The sequence below is a fragment of the Hippocampus comes genome, unplaced genomic scaffold, assembly GCF_001891065.2.
Source record: "Hippocampus comes isolate QL1 unplaced genomic scaffold, H_comes_QL1_v1.1 scaffold104, whole genome shotgun sequence".
NCBI lineage: Eukaryota > Metazoa > Chordata > Actinopteri > Syngnathiformes > Syngnathidae > Hippocampus > Hippocampus comes.
Genome location: NW_017806072.1, coordinates 5898296 through 5905423, shown reverse-complemented (window position 1 = coordinate 5905423; position 7128 = coordinate 5898296). Strand labels below are relative to the sequence as shown.

Sequence of the window (7128 nt, the reverse complement as noted above, 5' to 3'; positions counted from 1 at the left end):
GCCAGTCCCATCGGAATTTATTCTTGACGTTTGAGTCAATTTCTAGGATTGAAGACTCCTGATCTTTCGTCAAAATTTTCATAATTCCGCTCAAAACGATCCCAGAACAATGAATTTGCGAGACGAACAGGCCGCCATGAATCAGGTAAAACAATATGTTACATGCAATTTGATTGGTCCAATCGCTTGTAGTTAACCAATCGCTGGGCTGTTTATAATCGAGCTAAGACTTCCGCAACAAATAATGCCTTCAGTGATCTGATTAGTTGAAGCTTTCATACACGTCCAATCGCAGGGCTGTTTACAAACGGAAAACGGAGAGACTGTTCGGGAGAGCTCGTGAAAACTCGACGATAAGGTACCTGACCGCCCCTAAAATTTTCTCAACGGATTTAGACGATTCACAAAAATGATCAATTTAAGAAATAAAACGGCGGATTTCCGCGGATCCGCGGAAAATTGCCATGTATGTAAAAGCCTTCCATTTTCTTAAAAGCTCACAGCGCCTTAAAATCGATGCGCCTTGTGTATTGTTATCACGTAATATGTCGACCCCAAAATGGCTCCTTGCCAGGGACACGCTGATTTCAAACTTAAGGCGATCGGGTTAGCAGTTGAACACGGAAATAGAGCAGCGGCAAGACAGTTCAGTGTTAACGAGTCAATGTTATAACTTGCTGTTGGTTAAGTGAACTCTCTCGCTGCTCTATTAAATAAGTTTTACTGACATTTGATCATTCTGTAGCAACGCCACTCAACAGCTAAGCTATCTTAGCTGTTGTCATTTGTTCAAAGCTTCTTTGATTTGTGGCTGGGGTGCATTGGTGCTGATTGGTTGAACCACGTGCGTACGTGCTCGCGCGCACAGCAGAGAGCAGCGGACTATGGACTGCTGAGTCGCTTTTCACTCGAGTGGCGTTGCTACAGTCTGTTGGCATTTCCTTGAGCGTAGCTCCATCTAGTGGATGCATTGTAGATTGCGTCTTATAGTGCGGTGCGTCCAATTTATGAAAACAATTACAAAATAGGCCATTCATTGAAGGTTTGCCTCATAATCCAGTGCGCCTTTTAGTATGTAAAATACAGTTCAACTTGTTTCCCTGAAAACAAACGTTTTGTTCCTGATAAAGTTTCCACTTCTGTTTTAAATGGGTTGTTTTTGTGTTCAATGTTAATCGAGGCACACAAAGGCAGTTTCATTCGTAATTTGAAGTTATTTAGTACTTTTAGTTTAAATTTTTCTTCTGTATTTATTTTCAAGGCAACATTGTTTTCATGTTTAACCTGAGCTAAAAAAGAAGACGCTTGGAAATGAAATGTTAATAACATAGTGACATAAAATGCTTTTCATTGGAGTGTTTGGGAGGTGATCAGTAATATTCACCGAGGATCTCCTACAAAGTAGTTTCACGGGGACCTTCAGAAAATGAGCGGCAGATGCGACTCATTTGAATTCTCCACAGCAAAAAGGAGGAGAGGGTGGCTACTTCAGTGCCGCAGCGGGAGACGAACACCAAGCCAAATGAAAAACGAGCAGATGACAGTGCAATGGAAAGTCTCCCATCTGCATAATCCTTTTCACAGTTTCCGTTCATGTCCGGCTTGAACTGAATGCGAATGAATTCATATTAAAAGTTGAGTTGAAGTCACGTACGCTTAAATGCAGCTTACGTTGGTTTGTAATTTTTCAAACAATAATTTGGCTTCTGCAAATGCTGTCTTCTAGCAGTTGGGAGTTGTTAATGCTTTGCTCACCAACGGGTTTCAAAGTATTGAAGAAAAATAGGCTCATTTTAGCGAAGACAAGAATGGGGAGGAAAACGTGACGCAGAATATTTGTTTTTGTAATGAGCACCTGAAGTTATAAATTGACGCAGTCCTGTGAGAATGAGGTTAGGAAGAAAAGAGTCTGACGGAGTTTCTTGCACATAGAAACAAGTTTCAGTGTATCTGCTTTTTTTTTATTTTTTTTTTATGTAATCCTTTCTGAATTTCATCCAGCCAGCATTTTGGGAGTGTGAAGATGATCATTTTGGAAACTGCGTCCCAGAGTGGGTACATCTCAAAACGCTGCCAATGCGTTTTTCGATGGGTACAACACATTCACACCTCTCCTGAAACGATGACGTCATGCACGCAGTTCTCGCAGGACCGTGCATGAACACAGCCAACATTAACAACAGCAATGATGCATAATAGCTGGTCTTTTCCAGCAGAATCTCCACACAAATTCAGTACACACAAATATCTCCTTCCTTCCTCATTTCACATTCACTGCCAAGGTTGTGAGTTGGTTTATTTGGCAAGGTTTCTTATTCTCTGTTTTGGGTGACTTCCTGTGGCAGCTTTTCAGTGTCACACAGGCCTGGCATACTGTATATGCTATGTTGTTTCAACATTTTCGAATGCACACGCAAGTTTGTTGAAACGATTCAGTGTTTGGAAATCCAGCCCTGTTTGGATGTGCACAAGGCCTGAGTCACAGACCGACACACCAGTCTCTTATTTTCGTCACGCGCACATTTCCCCAAAGCACTAAAACGCAAATATTCTGGATCATTTGTAATACTCAAAGAGGGCAACAGTTCCTAAAGCATAGCCTGGTTTTATGTCTAATTAGACGGAAAAGGCAAATATTTTTTTTTTCCTTCCTCAAGTACGCTTCTGTTATTTTAGTTGACTCGAGTGAACTAGTCCATTCAGAAAGTATGCATCGAAAAAGTTGCTCCTAAATGATTTCTGTGTGGAGAGAGCAATCCTATTAAATACTGTATCTACAGTCCATTTTATTAATATTCTACACCCTGCCCCAAGTCAGAATATGAAGTTCAACAGATCATCACTTTTCACTTTGTAGTCTTATGATTATTTATGCCCTAGGTCAGATTCTCTGCATGCTGATGTCGGCCCCATTCTTTCATCCTTTTTGCCCTTGTTGGAATTCAATGCATCTCTTCTAGATGCATCCAGCACAGAATAATAATTGAAATACTATGTGCCTATGTGCCCAATTTCTAATATAGTTATTTCACTCGTGTGTGTGTGTGTGTGTGTGTGTGTGTGTGTGTGTGTGTGTGTGTGTGTGTGTGTGCGCGCGTGCGTGCCATTGCTCCTTATGTTTTTGGTTCCACAGTGGTGAAGTGTGATGTACTATCGAGTCTGCAGTGGGACAGCAGATGGTCGAGAGGGTGTGTGATGTCATGCATAAATGAATGGAAGAGGATAGAATGAAAAAGTGGTGCAATGCAAGAGTAGAATCTTCCTTGCCCAGATGACTTTTCTGCTAAATTCTAATCCATTGTCCCCTCGCTACTCCGCGGTTCGGTTATGGCAGTTCTACACTATTGCCAGTTTTTCATTTGTGATCACAACTTGATCTTTTATGGGTTTACCTCGGTATTTCACCGATTTCCCTGTTATTTTTATTTCTTCTAAATCGGATCGGGTCAAAAAATGTCTTATTTTATTTTATTTTTTTAAGCGGAAATTTGTTTTACCAAAACAGAGACCGTGAGCATTAGAGCTTGTTGCATCCAAAATCCCTGTTCCCTCATCACAGATGCATTTGAGAATCCGCTGGGAGTGCACTGCTTCACTCAGACCGTTTGTAATCTCAGAACATAAAAAATAAATAAATAAATAAAAGTGCTGTTCAGTTATTGCCCCCCAAAACAGACTTGGAACCCAGCCCAATAATAACCAATATGGGGGTAAAGAATATTTTTCCATTGTTTTTTTTCCTCATTTTAATTTGTTTATTTATGTTTATTCTTTCATCGTTGATTTTTCTATCAACTAATAATCACCATTTTTCTCTAAAATGTTTATGTTCCATGAAACATATTTTTCATGGTATTGTTTTGTTTTTTAATTGTGTTTGGTTTTGTTTCCTCATGTGCCTTTTTTGCCTTCGTTGTCAGGTTTTGCTGTCACGCGGGTCCCTTCTCTTAACCAATCTGCTCCCTCAACCGTTTGTCTCTTCCAGGTGTTTCTTGTTTCAGTTTGCTTGTATTTGGTTCCCTGGTTTCTTTCCAACGTCGTATGATTGTTGTTGCTGTCACGTTGTAATGTGTTTCCATCCATCCATCCATTTTCTGATCCGCTTTGTCCTCCAAGGGTATGCTGGAGCCTATCGCAGCTGTCTTCGGGCAGTAGGCGGGGTACACCCTGAACCGGTTGCAAGCCAATCGCAGGGCACACAGAGACGAACAACCATCTGTGGTCACACTCACACCTAGGGACAATTTAGAGTGTTCAATCAGTCTGCCACGCATGTTTTTGGAATGTGGGAGGAAACTGGAGTACCCGGAGAAAACCCACGCAGGCACGGGGAGAACATGCAAACTCCACACAGAAAGGCCGGAGCCAGAGTCGGACCCTGCACCTCTGTACTGTGAGGCAGACGCGCGGCCACCAGGCTGCCTGTTATGTGTTTCCGTCATGTTGTTGTTGTTTTTTGTTTTTTTGGTTACTTTGGATTCTTGTGGTTTTCAGGACTTTGTGTTTTGGATTTAGTTTTTCCTGTGTACACCAGGCAAAAGAATCACAGTCAAAAGGAACACATTTTAACGCTTAGCATCAGAAAAATAAATCAAACTGTAAAAAAGAGGTGAGTGTTAGATAGTAAGATGCGATACAGCTTAGTATGCAGAACACTGCTGCATCGGGAAGATATTTTGAATGCATAAATATACTCCATATTCTATAGTATACTGTATATATATCGTATGCAGAAAATATGTGCAAGACTGGCCTACCGAATGGATCATACCTTTCAAAATTACAAGTGTGGCAGTGGCTTTGTTTTTGAAGGGCATGAATAGAAACCGTTAGTCTGTAAAGTATGCCTCACCATGAATTTTAGAGTTTAGTTTGCACTCGGGGCACAATTAGCTGGCCTCAGTCAATCGATCCACCTTTTTCACAGTCCTACCTGGTTTATTACCTTTAAACCCATCAGTGAGGCACTCCGGGCCTAAACTGTTCAGTGATTTGTGGACAAGTAACAGCACTTTAAAATCTATCTGTAACTAAATGGAAACAGATGTAAAAAGACCCACAGCAGAAAAAAATGTGCTTGCTTCTCCTCTCAGTTCGAACTCGGAACTGAGTTTCCAGGGGTTGTTTTGGGACGTGGATGCTGCCCATGGTCTCTGCATATTTTTTTTTAAGTTGATAAAAGCAAATTATGTAAATTGGTGACTCTTAGATCACTTATCAATTAGAACAGTCATAGTATTACTGTAGTATGTACCATGATACGGTATGTAGTAGTCAATTACATTTGACACACACACACACACACACACACACACACACACACGCACACACACACACACACACACACACAATTTTGGTAAGGCAGCAATTCTTATGTCCACTTGGTAGCACTTATATTTTGGATTTAGTTTTCCCAGAGTTTCCCTGCAAATGTTTTTGCTCAGTACACCCCACTTCTCCTGCCTTCCCGCTTTTTCGGGTCCTCTACCATCACGCACTACATGACAAATGCTGTTTTTCTCTGCCTTTTAAGAGAAACATTTATAGATAAAAATGCATCTATTAACCATTGTCGGAGCCCTTGCATGATATAGAAGAAGTACAGGATGTGGCGCAAAGATGTTTTGCATATTTATGCATATGCTTCCTAAAACCATCAATTATTTAAATCTCCCTGCAGGATTGCCCCTCATGATTGTTAATAATGGTCCACTATAAATATATTTTATGGCTAAAAGCTCAAAAAGTCTGGGTTTAAACCGTGACATCATCTGTATCTACGAAGCCCTTCTATAGTAGGTCTTAAATTCAATTTCCCCCACAAGCGATTAATTGTAAACCTTTGGAATACATCACATTTATTGTTGCTTGTCTTGCTCCACACAAAACATACAGGCAAAACTCTGAACGGTACATATAATATATAGGTGACATCCAAACATGGCAGTGATGTGTGGTGATTTTCATGGCAGGTGAGGCATTATTATGAAACAGATTTACAAATTTATGAGCCAAACAGTGGAACATATTTGACCTAAAATCAGCAGAGTCAAAAATTATATGTAGATAGATAGATAGACTGAGGACCAGATAGACTGAGATAGAATGGTCCTCAGTCGGAAAAGGGTGGAGTGCCCCCTCTGGGTCGGGGAGGAGATCTTGCCCCAAGTGGAGGAGTTTAAGTATCTTGGGGTCTTGTTCACGAGTGAGGGCAGGAGGGAGCGAGAGATCGACAGGCGGATAGGTGCAGCGTCTGCTGTGATGCGGACCTTGTATCGGTCTGTCATGGTAAAGAAGGAGCTGAGCCAAAGGGCGAAGCTCTCAATTTACCGGTCGATCTACGTTCCAACCCTCATCTATGGTCACGAGCTATGGGTCGTGACCGAAAGAACGAGATCCCGGATACAAGCGGCCGAAATGAGTTTTCTCCGCAGGGTGTCCGGGCTCTCCCTTAGAGATAGGGTGAGAAGCTCGGTCATCCGGGAGGGGCTCAGAGTCGAGCCGCTTCTCCTCCACATCGAGAGGAGCCAGATGAGGTGGCTCGGGCAGAAGTGGCTAGGGAGAGGGAAGTCTGGGCTTCCCTGCTAAAGCTGCTGCCCCCGCGACCCGGCCCCAGATAAGCGGTAGAAGATGGATGGATAGATAGATAGATAGATAGATGAATAGATGGATAGATAGATCGATAGATCAGCAATGTTTTTACTCTCATATTTGGCCGTAAAGAATGTTATTTCCCGTGGTTTAGAGAGAGCTTATTAGCCATTACAGTTTATTCCCTATTAAAATCCTGCTTATTAAATTATGCATGAATAATGAATTTTAATTTAAACCCAGACCGAAATATGACATTAATATGTTAAACTATTTTGTTATAATGCTGAAATACATGAAACACACACGGTTCAACAAAATACTCTGTAATAGCACGAACATACTTAATTTCAAAGTCACTTATATTGTCTTACCTTTTTTTCCTGTTACTTTTCTAAAAATCCTCTCATTTTCTGCTTTGAGTTTCAAAAGTTGCTCCATCTTAAAATATTCCCATTAACAAAAAGGTGTTCATTCATCAGTCGTATGCCAAATTAATTTTATGAGTCTTTTTAAAAGGATGTATATATATATATA

The 7128-nt window shown here is 41.0% G+C and overlaps 1 protein-coding gene across 2 annotated transcripts in view; it reads left to right on the top strand.

Moving 5' to 3' along the window:
* cdh13 (cadherin 13, H-cadherin (heart)) overlaps positions 1–7128 on the top strand; it is a 157797-nt gene that overhangs the window by 33808 nt on the left and 116861 nt on the right. The window lies entirely within an intron of this gene.